Here is an 11,975-nt window from a genome sequence, read left to right on the forward strand (position 1 = left end):
AAATTATATATACAGGGAGTGCAGAATTATTAGGCAAGTTGTATTTTTGAGGATTAATTTTATTATTGAACAACAACCATGTTCTCAATGAACCCAAAAAACTCATTAATATCAAAGCTGAATAGTTTTGGAAGTAGTTTTTAGTTTGTTTTTAGTTATAGCTATTTTAGGGGGATATCTGTGTGTGCAGGTGACTATTACTGTGCATAATTATTAGGCAACTTAACAAAAAACAAATATATACCCATTTCAATTATTTATTTTTACCAGTGAAACCAATATAACATCTCAACATTCACAAATATACATTTCTGACATTCAAAAACAAAACAAAAACAAATCAGTGACCAATATAGCCACCTTTCTTTGCAAGGACACTCAAAAGCCTGCCAAGTCCCCCCAATTCCAGCAATAGATATACATATGTCCACAGCACTGTGTCTTTCAAATCTCTTTATTCTCTGTACATAACAGGCTGTTTATATACCTGTTATGTACAGAGAATAAAGAGATTTGAAAGACACAGTGCTGTGGACATATGTATATCTATTACTAACCCTCACTGTGATACATACTACACTCCAGCACCGCACAGTACTGACCCTCACTGTGATACATACTGCACTCCAGCACCGCACAGCACTAACCCTCACTGTGATACATACTACACTCCAGCACCGCACAGCACTGACCCTCACTGTGATACATACTGCACTCCAGCACTGAACAGCACTGACCCTCACTGTGATACATACTACACTCCAGCACCGCACAGCACTAACCCTCACTGTGATACATACTACACTCCAGAACGGCACAGCACTGACCCTCACTGTGATACATACTGCACTCCAGCACTGAACAGCACTGACCCTCACTGTGATACATACTACACTCCAGCACCGCACAGTACTGACCCTCACTGTGATACATACTACACTCCAGCACCGCACAGTACTGACCCTCACTGTGATACATACTACACTCCAGCACCCCACAGTACTGACCCTCACTGTGATACATACTACACTCCAGCACCGCACAGCACTGACCCTCACTGTGATACATACTGCACTCCAGCACCGCAGCACTGACCCTCACTGTGATACATACTACACTCCAGCACCGCACAGCACTGACCCTCACTGTGATACATACTGCACTCCAGCACTGAACAGTACTGACCCTCACTGTGATACATACTGCACTCCAGCACTGAACAGCACTGACCCTCACTGTGATACATACTGCACTCCAGCACTGAACAGTACTGACCCTCACTGTGATACATACTACACTCCAGCACCGCACAGTACTGACCCTCACTGTGATAAATACTGCACTCCAGCACTGAACAGTACTGACCCTCACTGTGATACATACTACACTCCAGCACTGAACAGCACTGACCCTCACTGTGATACATACTACACTCCAGCACTGAACAGTACTGACCCTCACTGTGATACATACTACACTCCAGCACCGCACAGTACTGACCCTCACTGTGATACATACTACACTCCAGCACCTCACAGTACTGACCCTCACTGTGATACATACTGCACTCCAGCACCGCAGCACTGACCCTCACTGTGATACATACTACACTCCAGCACCGCACAGCACTGACCCTCACTGTGATACATACTACACTCCAGCACCGCACAGCACTGACCCTCACTGTGATACATACTGCACTCCAGCACTTAACAGTACTGACCCTCACTGTGATACATACTGCACTCCAGCACTGAACAGTACTGACCCTCACTGTGATACATACTGCACTCCAGCACTGAACAGTACTGACCCTCACTGTGATACATACTGCACTCCAGCACTGAACAGTACTGACCCTCACTGTGATACATACTGCACTCCAGCACCTCAGCACTGACACTCACTTTGATACATACTACACTCCAGCACTGCACAGCACTGACCCTCACTGTGATACATACTACACTCCAGCACCGCACAGTACTGACCCTCACTGTGATACATACTACACTCCAGCACTGCACAGCACTGACCCTCACTGTGATACATACTACACTCCAGCACTGACCCTCACTGTGATACATACTACACTCCAGCACTGCACAGTACTGACCCTCACCGTGATACGTGCTGCACTGCAGAGGTGGTGCATGGGATGTCCTTCGGTTCTATAAGGTGGTGCATGGGATGTCCTCTGGTACTATAAAGTGGTGTAATGGATGTCCTCTGGTACTGTAAGGTGGTGCATGGGATGTCCTCAATAATTGTTCACCAATAAATGGAACCTCTGCATCTGCATAGTAAATAAAATAATCTTAAAAGCTTATTGAGAGATAATGGGCTGTACAGGTTCTCAGCTGAATATATATATCAGTATATATATATATATATATATGGGGACCTATCAAAATATCCTTATTTCAGGTATTGGGCTGCCGGCTCACTCACAAATAAATATACCACTGTTCTTGGGGGGGACACCTAGCGCTGATCCTTCTAACTCTCTTCCAAATTATATATACAGGGAGTGCAGAATTATTAGGCAAGTTGTATTTTTGAGGATTAATTTTATTATTGAACAACAACCATGTTCTGAATGAACCCAAAAAAACTCATTAATATCAAAGCTGAATAGTTTTGGAAGTAGTTTTTAGTTTGTTTTTAGTTATAGCTATTTTAGGGGGATATCTGTGTGTGCAGGTGACTATTACTGTGCATAATTATTAGGCAACTTAACAAAAAACAAATATATACCCATTTCAATTATTTATTTTTACCAGTGAAACCAATATAACATCTCAACATTCACAAATATACATTTCTGACATTCAAAAACAAAACAAAAACAAATCAGTGACCAATATAGCCACCTTTCTTTGCAAGGACACTCAAAAGCCTGCCATCCATGGATTCTGTCAGTGTTTTGATCTGTTCACCTTCAACATTGCGTGCAGCAACCACAGCCTCCCAGACACTGTTCAGAGAGGTGTACTGTTTTCCCTCCTTGTAAATCTCACATTTGATGATGGACAACAGGTTCTCAATGGGGTTCAGATCAGGTGAACAAGGAGGCCATGTCATTAGATTTTCTTCTTTTATACCCTTTCTTGCCAGCCACGCTGTGGAGTACTTGGACGCGTGTGATGGAGCATTTTCCTGCATGAAAATCATGTTTTTCTTGAAGGATGCAGACTTCTTCCTGTACCACTGCTTGAAGAAGGTGTCTTCCAGAAACTGGCAGTAGGACTGGGAGTTGAGCTTGACTCCATCCTCAACCCGAAAAGGCCCCACAAGCTCATCTTTGATGATACCAGCCCAAACCAGTACTCCACCTCCACCTTGCTGGCGTCTGAGTCGGACTGGAGCTCTCCAGCCACGGGCCCATCCATCTGGCTCATCAAGACTCACTCTCATTTCATCAGTCCATAAAACCTTAGAAAAATCAGTCTTGAGATATTTCTTGGCCCAGTCTTGACGTTTCCGCTTGTGTGTCTTGTTCAGTGGTGGTCGCCTTTCAGCCTTTCTTACCTTGGCCATGTCTCTGAGTATTGCACACCTTGTGCTTTTGGGCACTCCAGTGATGTTGAAGCTCTGAAATATGGCCAAACTGGTGGCAAGTGGCATCTTGGCAGCTGCACGCTTGACTTTTCTCAGATCATGGGCAGTTATTTTGCGCCTTGGTTTTTCCACACGCTTCTTGCGACCCTAAGGTTTTATGGACTGATGAAATGAGAGTGAGTCTTGATGGGCCAGATGGATGGGCCCGTGGCTGGATTGGTAAAGGGCAGAGAGCTCCAGTCCGACTCAGACGCCAGCAAGGTGGAGGTGGATTACTGGTTTGGGCTGGTATCATCAAAGATGAGCTTGTGGGGCCTTTTCGGGTTGAGGATGGAGTCAAGCTCAACTCCCAGTCCTACTGCCAGTTTCTGGAAGACACCTTCTTCAAGCAGTGGTACAGGAAGAAGTCTGCATCCTTCAAGAAAAACATGATTTTCATGCAGGACAATGCTCCATCACACGCGTACAAGTACTCCACAGCGTGGCTGGCAAGAAAGGGTATAAAAGAAGAAAATCTAATGACATGGCCTCCTTGTTCACCTGATCTGAACCCCATTGAGAACCTGTGGTCCATCATCAAATGTGAGATTTATAAGGAGGGAAAACAGTAAACCTCTCTGAACAGTGTCTGGGAGGCTGTGGTTGCTGCTGCACACAATGTTGATGGTGAACAGATCAAAACACTGACAGAATCCATGGATGGCAGGCTTTTGAGTGTCCTTGCAAAGAAAGGTGGCTATATTGGTCACTGATTTGTTTTTGTTTTGTTTTTGAATGTCAGAAATGTATATTTGTGAATGTTGAGATGTTATATTGGTTTCACTGGTAAAAATAAATAATTGAAATGGGTATATATTTGTTTTTTGTTAAGTTGCCTAATAATTATGCACAGTAATAGTCACCTGCACACACAGATATCCCCCTAAAATAGCTATAACTAAAAACAAACTAAAAACTACTTCCAAAACTATTCAGCTTTGATATTAATGAGTTTTTTTGGGTTCATTGAGAACATGGTTGTTGTTCAATAATAAAATGAATCCTCAAAAATACAACTTGCCTAATAATTCTGCACTCCCTGTATATATATATATATATATATATATATATATATATATATATATATATATATATTATTATTATCTCCTCACAAAAGTGAATACACCCCTCACATTTTTGTAATATTTTATTATATCTTTTCATGTGACAATACTGAAGAAATTACAATTTGCTACAATGTAAGGTAGTGAGTGTACAGCCCGTATAACAGTGTAAATTTGCTGTCCCTTCAAAATTGCTCAAAACACAGCCATTAATGTCTAAACCGTTGGCAACAAAATTGAGTACAGCTGTGGACCCTATTTTGCACAATAAAGGTCTGGATTTATTCACTAGCTGGAGGACTTTTCTTTCTTCAATGATTTTGTTGGGCATGGTAAGCCCTCTCCGTGCTATGTGATTAGTGAGTGCTGTATTTCAGTTATTTTGTTTCAATATTTCTTTACAGGCATTCAGCCATACTAATAGGTGTCACCAGTGTGTCTCTTTACAGACAGTCAGCCATACTAACAGGTCTCACCAGTGTGTCTCTTTACAGACAGTCAGCCATACTAACAGGTCTCACCAGTGTGTCTCTTTACAGACAGTCAGTCATACTAACAAGTCTCACCAGTGTTTCTCTTTACAGGCAGTCAGCCATACTAACAGGTCTCACCAGTGTTTCTCTTTACAGGCAGTCAGCCATACTAATAGGTCTCACCAGTGTGTCTCTTTACAGGCATTCAGCCATACTAATAGGTGTCACCAGTGTGTCTCTTTACAGACAGTCAGCCATACTAACAGGTCTCACCAGTGTGTCTCTTTACAGACAGTCAGTCATACTAACAAGTCTCACCAGTGTTTCTCTTTACAGGCAGTCAGCCATACTAACAGGTCTCACCAGTGTTTCTCTTTAAAGGCAGTCAGCCATACTAACAGGTCTCACCAGTGTGTCTCTTTACAGTCAGTCAGCCATACTAACAGGTCTCACCAGTGTGTCTCTTTACAGACAGTCAGCCATACTAACAGGTCTCACCAGTGTGTCTCTTTACAGGCAGTCAGCCATACTAACAGGTCTCACCAGTGTGTCTCTTTACAGGCAGTCAGCCATACTAACAGGTCTCACCAGTGTGTCTCTTTACAGACAGTCAGCCATACTAACTGGTCTCACCAGTGTGTCTCTTTACAGGCATTCAGCCATACTAACAGGTCTCACCAGTGTGTCTCTTTACAGGCAGTCAGCCATACTAACAGGTCTCACCAGTGTGTCTCTTTACAGGCAGTCAGCCATACTAACAGGTCTCACCAGTGTGTCTCTTTACAGGCAGTCAGCTATACTAACAGGTCTCACCAGTGTGTCTCTTTACAGACAGTCAGCCATACTAACAGGTGTTACCAGTGTGTCTCTTTACAGGCAGTCAGCCATACTAACAGTTCTCACCAGTGTGTCTCTTTACAGGCAGTCAGCCATACTAACAGGTGTCACCAGTGTGTCTCTTTACAGACAGTCAGCCATACTAACAGGTGTCACCAGTGTGTCTCTTTACAGACAGTCAGCCATACTAACAGGTCTCACCAGTCTGTCTCTTTACAGGCAGTCAGCCATACTAACAGATCTCACCAGTGTGTCTCTTTATAGACAGTCAGCCATACTAACAGGTCTCACCAGTGTGTCTCTTTACAGACAGTCAGCCATACTAACAGGTCTCACCAGTGTGTCTCTTTACAGTCAGTCAGCCATACTAACAGATCTCACCAGCGTGTCTCTTTACAAACAGTCAGCCATACTAACAGGTCTCACCAGTGTGTCTCTTTACAGGCAGTAAGCCATACTAACAGGTCTCACCAGTGTGTCTCTTTACAGGCAGTAAGCCATACTAACAGGTCTCACCAGTGTGTCTCTTTACAGGCATTCAGCCATACTAACAGGTGTCACCAGTGTTTCTCTTACAGACAGTCAGCCATACTAACAGGTGTCACCAGTTTGTCTCTTTACAGACAGTCAGCCATACTAGCATGTCTCACCAGTGTGTCTCTTTACGGACAGTCAGCCATACTAACAGGTGTCACCAGTGTGTCTCTTTACAGGCAGTCAGCCATACTAACAGGTGTCACCAGTGTGTGTGTCTCTTTACAGACAGTCAGCCATACTAACAGGTCACACCAGAGTGTGTCTCTTTACAGACAGACAGCCATACTAACAGGTCTCACCAGTGTGTCTCTTTACAGACAGTCAGCCATACTAACAGGTGTCACCAGTGTGTCTCTTTACAGGCAGTCAGCCATACTAACAGGTCTCACCAGTGTGTGTGTCTCTTTACAGACAGTCAGCCATACTAACAGGTCACACCAGTGTGTGTCTCTTTACAGACAGTCAGCCATACTAACATGTCTCACCAGTGTGTGTGTCTCTTTACAGACAGTCAGCCATACTAACAGATCTCACCAGTGTGTGTCTCTTTACAGACAGTCAGCCATACTAACATGTCTCACCAGTGTGTGTGTCTCTTTACAGACAGTCAGCCATACTAACAGATCTCACCAGTGTGTGTCTCTTTACAGACAGTCAGCCATACTAACATGTCTCACCAGTGTGTGTGTCTCTTTACAGACAGTCAGCCATACTAACAGATCTCACCAGTGTGTGTCTCTTTACAGACAGTCAGCCATACTAACAGGTCTCACCAGTGTTTGTCTCTTTACAGTCAGCCATACTAACATGTCTCACCAGTGTGTGTCTCTTTACAGACAGTCAGCCATACTAACAGATCTCACCAGTGTGTGTCTCTTTACAGACAGTCAGCCATACTAACATGTCTCACCAGTGTGTGTGTCTCTTTACAGACAGTCAGCCATACTAACAGATCTCACCAGTGTGTGTCTCTTTACAGACAGTCAGCCATACTAACATGTCTCACCAGTGTGTGTGTCTCTTTACAGACAGTCAGCCATACTAACAGATCTCACCAGTGTGTGTTTCTCTTTACAGACAGTCAGCCATACTAACAGATCTCACCAGTGTGTCTCTTTACAGACAGTCAGCCATACTAACAGGTCTCACCAGTGTGTCTCTTTACAGACAGTCAGCCATACTAACAGGTGTCACCAGTGTGTCTCTTTACAGACAGTCAGCCATACTAACAGGTCTCACCAGTCTGTCTCTTTACAGGCAGTCAGCCATACTAACAGATCTCACCAGTGTGTCTCTTTATAGACAGTCAGCCATACTAACAGGTCTCACCAGTGTGTCTCTTTACAGACAGTCAGCCATACTAACAGGTCTCACCAGTGTGTCTCTTTACAGTCAGTCAGCCATACTAACAGATCTCACCAGCGTGTCTCTTTACAAACAGTCAGCCATACTAACAGGTCTCACCAGTGTGTCTCTTTACAGGCAGTAAGCCATACTAACAGGTCTCACCAGTGTGTCTCTTTACAGGCAGTAAGCCATACTAACAGGTCTCACCAGTGTGTCTCTTTACAGGCATTCAGCCATACTAACAGGTGTCACCAGTGTTTCTCTTACAGACAGTCAGCCATACTAACAGGTGTCACCAGTTTGTCTCTTTACAGACAGTCAGCCATACTAGCATGTCTCACCAGTGTGTCTCTTTACGGACAGTCAGCCATACTAACAGGTGTCACCAGTGTGTCTCTTTACAGGCAGTCAGCCATACTAACAGGTGTCACCAGTGTGTGTGTCTCTTTACAGACAGTCAGCCATACTAACAGGTCACACCAGAGTGTGTCTCTTTACAGACAGACAGCCATACTAACAGGTCTCACCAGTGTGTCTCTTTACAGACAGTCAGCCATACTAACAGGTGTCACCAGTGTGTCTCTTTACAGGCAGTCAGCCATACTAACAGGTCTCACCAGTGTGTGTGTCTCTTTACAGACAGTCAGCCATACTAACAGGTCACACCAGTGTGTGTCTCTTTACAGACAGTCAGCCATACTAACATGTCTCACCAGTGTGTGTGTCTCTTTACAGACAGTCAGCCATACTAACAGATCTCACCAGTGTGTGTCTCTTTACAGACAGTCAGCCATACTAACATGTCTCACCAGTGTGTGTGTCTCTTTACAGACAGTCAGCCATACTAACAGATCTCACCAGTGTGTGTCTCTTTACAGACAGTCAGCCATACTAACATGTCTCACCAGTGTGTGTGTCTCTTTACAGACAGTCAGCCATACTAACAGATCTCACCAGTGTGTGTCTCTTTACAGACAGTCAGCCATACTAACAGGTCTCACCAGTGTTTGTCTCTTTACAGTCAGCCATACTAACATGTCTCACCAGTGTGTGTGTCTCTTTACAGACAGTCAGCCATACTAACAGATCTCACCAGTGTGTGTCTCTTTACAGACAGTCAGCCATACTAACATGTCTCACCAGTGTGTGTGTCTCTTTACAGACAGTCAGCCATACTAACAGATCTCACCAGTGTGTGTCTCTTTACAGACAGTCAGCCATACTAACATGTCTCACCAGTGTGTGTGTCTCTTTACAGACAGTCAGCCATACTAACAGATCTCACCAGTGTGTGTTTCTCTTTACAGACAGTCAGCCATACTAACAGATCTCACCAGTGTGTCTCTTTACAGACAGTCAGCCATACTAACAGGTTTCACCAGTGTGTCTCTTTACAGACAGTCAGCCATACTAACAGGTCTCACCAGTGTGTCTCTTTACAGGCAGTCAGCCATACTAACAGGTGTCACCAGTGTGTCTCTTTACAGGCAGTCAGCCATAATAACAGGTGTCACTAGTGTGTCTCTTTACAGACAGTCAGTCATACTAACAGGTGTCACCAGTGTGTCTCTTTACAGACAGTCAGCCATACTAACAGTTATCACCAGTGTGTCTCTTTACAGACAGTCAGCCATATTAACAGGTCTCACCAGTGTGTATCTTTACAGACAGTCAGTCATACTAACAGGTGTCACCAGTGTGTCTCTTTACAGACAGTCAGCCATACTAACAGGTCTCACCAGTGTGTCTCTTTACAGGCAGTCAGCCATACTAACAGGTCTCACCAGTGTGTCTCTTTACAGACAGTCAGCCATACTAACAAGTCTCACCAGTGTGTCTCTTTACACTCAGTCAGTCATACTAACAGGTCTCACAAGTGTGTCTCTTTACAGACAGTTAGCCATACTAACCGGTCTCACCAGTGTGTCTCTTTACAGTCAGTCAGCCATACTAACAGGTCTCACCAGTGTGTCTCTTTACAGACAGTCAGCCATACCAACAGGTCTCACCGGTGTGTCTCTTTACAGACAGTCAGCCATACTAACAGGTCTCACCAGTGTGTCTCTTTACAGACAGTCAGCCATACTAACAGGTCTCCAGCCTCTCTTTCACTCTGTAAAATAGCCTGCTCCCTGAGACACATACTATTCCTAGAGAGCTGCTTATAAAGGCCTAAGCTAAGTTAAAGGGCCATAATATCCAAATGTTGAAACACTTGAAAGTGATGCAACATAGCTGTAAAAAGCTGATTAGAAAATATCACCTGAACATCTCTATGTAAAAAAGAAAGATATTTTACCTCAAAAGTTTCTCAGTAACCACATCCCATTGTAAAGGACTTCTAATCAACAAATCAGTATGTCTGTCCCTGGACAGTCGAAGGGATGATCCTCGTCCACTCTCATCTTATTTCCCTATTCAGTGTAAGGAAGTTTACAATGAAATCTCATGAGAGTTAAGTCAAATCTCATCAGATCACAGTAAAAGAGTTCATGACCTCAGCACTGCTGATGCTGATTGGCTGCTGTTCATTTCTTTCTGTAACTTTTTACACAGCACTTACACTGCTGAGCTTAGGAAGTTGTGATGTAAAATATCTTCCTTTTTACATAGAGATGCTCAGGTGATATTTTCCTGTCAGCTTTTTACAGTTATACTGCATCAGTTTCAAGTGATTTAGGCAGTATATGAGTATTATGTCCCTTTAATAGGGAACAGCTGTTAAATTGAGCCAACAGATTTAACTCTTTAGCAGGAGCGGGAAATTGCTCTCTCTAAGTGCCTTCTAATGTACACACCTTCTTTCTACCTGTCACTATATATACCAGTATAAAGATTCTGACATTTTTATAGTCCACAGCAATTCAGCTATTGTTAAATATTTCTTAAAGGGACATTCTGAAGCAAACAAATAATTTGACAGCACATGTGATTTTTCAGCCCACTTATCAAGTTGCAAATAAATGTTTGGGCCCCTGCAGTGCAGCTTTGCCCAACCGTTGCTTCTAAACCTGAGAGGTAGCAGAGTTAAATCATTCCAGACTGATCAGTTAAAGTGACAGTTAACGCAAGAATTGTTGTTGTTTAAAAAGAAAGATAATCCCTTATTTACCTATTCCCCAGTTTTGCATAACCAACACAGTTATAGAAATACACTTTTTATCTCTGTGATTACCTTGTATCTAAGCCTCAGCAGACTGCCCTCTTATTTCAGTTCATTTGACAGACTTGCATTTTAGCCAATCAGTGCTCACTCCTCTGTAAATTCATGGGCGTGAGCTCAACGTTATCTATGTGAAATACATGAACTAACGCCTTCTAGTGAAGAAAAACTGTCAAAATGCTTTCAGATTAGAGGCGGCCTTCAAGGTCTAAGAAATTAGCATATGAACCTCCTAGGTTTAGCTTTTAACTAAGAATACTAAGAGAACAAAGCAAAATTGGTGATAAAAGTAAATTAGAAAGTGGTTTATAATGACATGCCCTATTTGAATCATGAAAGGTTTTTTGGACTTGACTGTCCCTTTATGGTAGACTAACAAGACTTGCTCTTGTGCGATTGTTTGCACGAGAGCAGGAGTTGGGCTGAACAAGCTTGTGCAATGATAAATACAAGCAGCATCTGTGTTTCCACCCCGCCCCCCAGTGAAGCTGTAGTGCAAAACCCTGACGCTAATGTAAAGTGCACAGTATAAGGGTAGATATGTGCAGGAGCTACTTATGTCCCTGATTGATTGGCCATAGCAAAAAAGTGAGATAAAAAGCAGTTCAAGGGGTGTGTCCCGTGCCTGCAAAACAAGGAATATTTTGCTAACAAATATACAGTTATAAATGCATCTAAATCATTTAGGGCTAGATTACAAGTGGTTTGCTAAATAATTTTTTCACAAACTTTGGATATCGTAACAGATAGGGGGCGTTACAAATCCAACACTGCGCTAGACCGACTGTGCTAAACCAGAAGCTGTTTGTAATACTTTACATTCATCTGTTCTTCACATAGAAGATAAATGTTCTTTTTGTTATAGATATATCTATATAAATAGTTTTTTTTTGTTGTAAAATATATATCTACAGGGAGTGCAGAATTATTAGGCAAGTTGTATTTTTGAGGATT

The sequence above is a fragment of the Bombina bombina genome, chromosome 8 (assembly GCF_027579735.1).
Source record: "Bombina bombina isolate aBomBom1 chromosome 8, aBomBom1.pri, whole genome shotgun sequence".
In the NCBI taxonomy this organism is placed as follows: domain Eukaryota; kingdom Metazoa; phylum Chordata; class Amphibia; order Anura; family Bombinatoridae; genus Bombina; species Bombina bombina.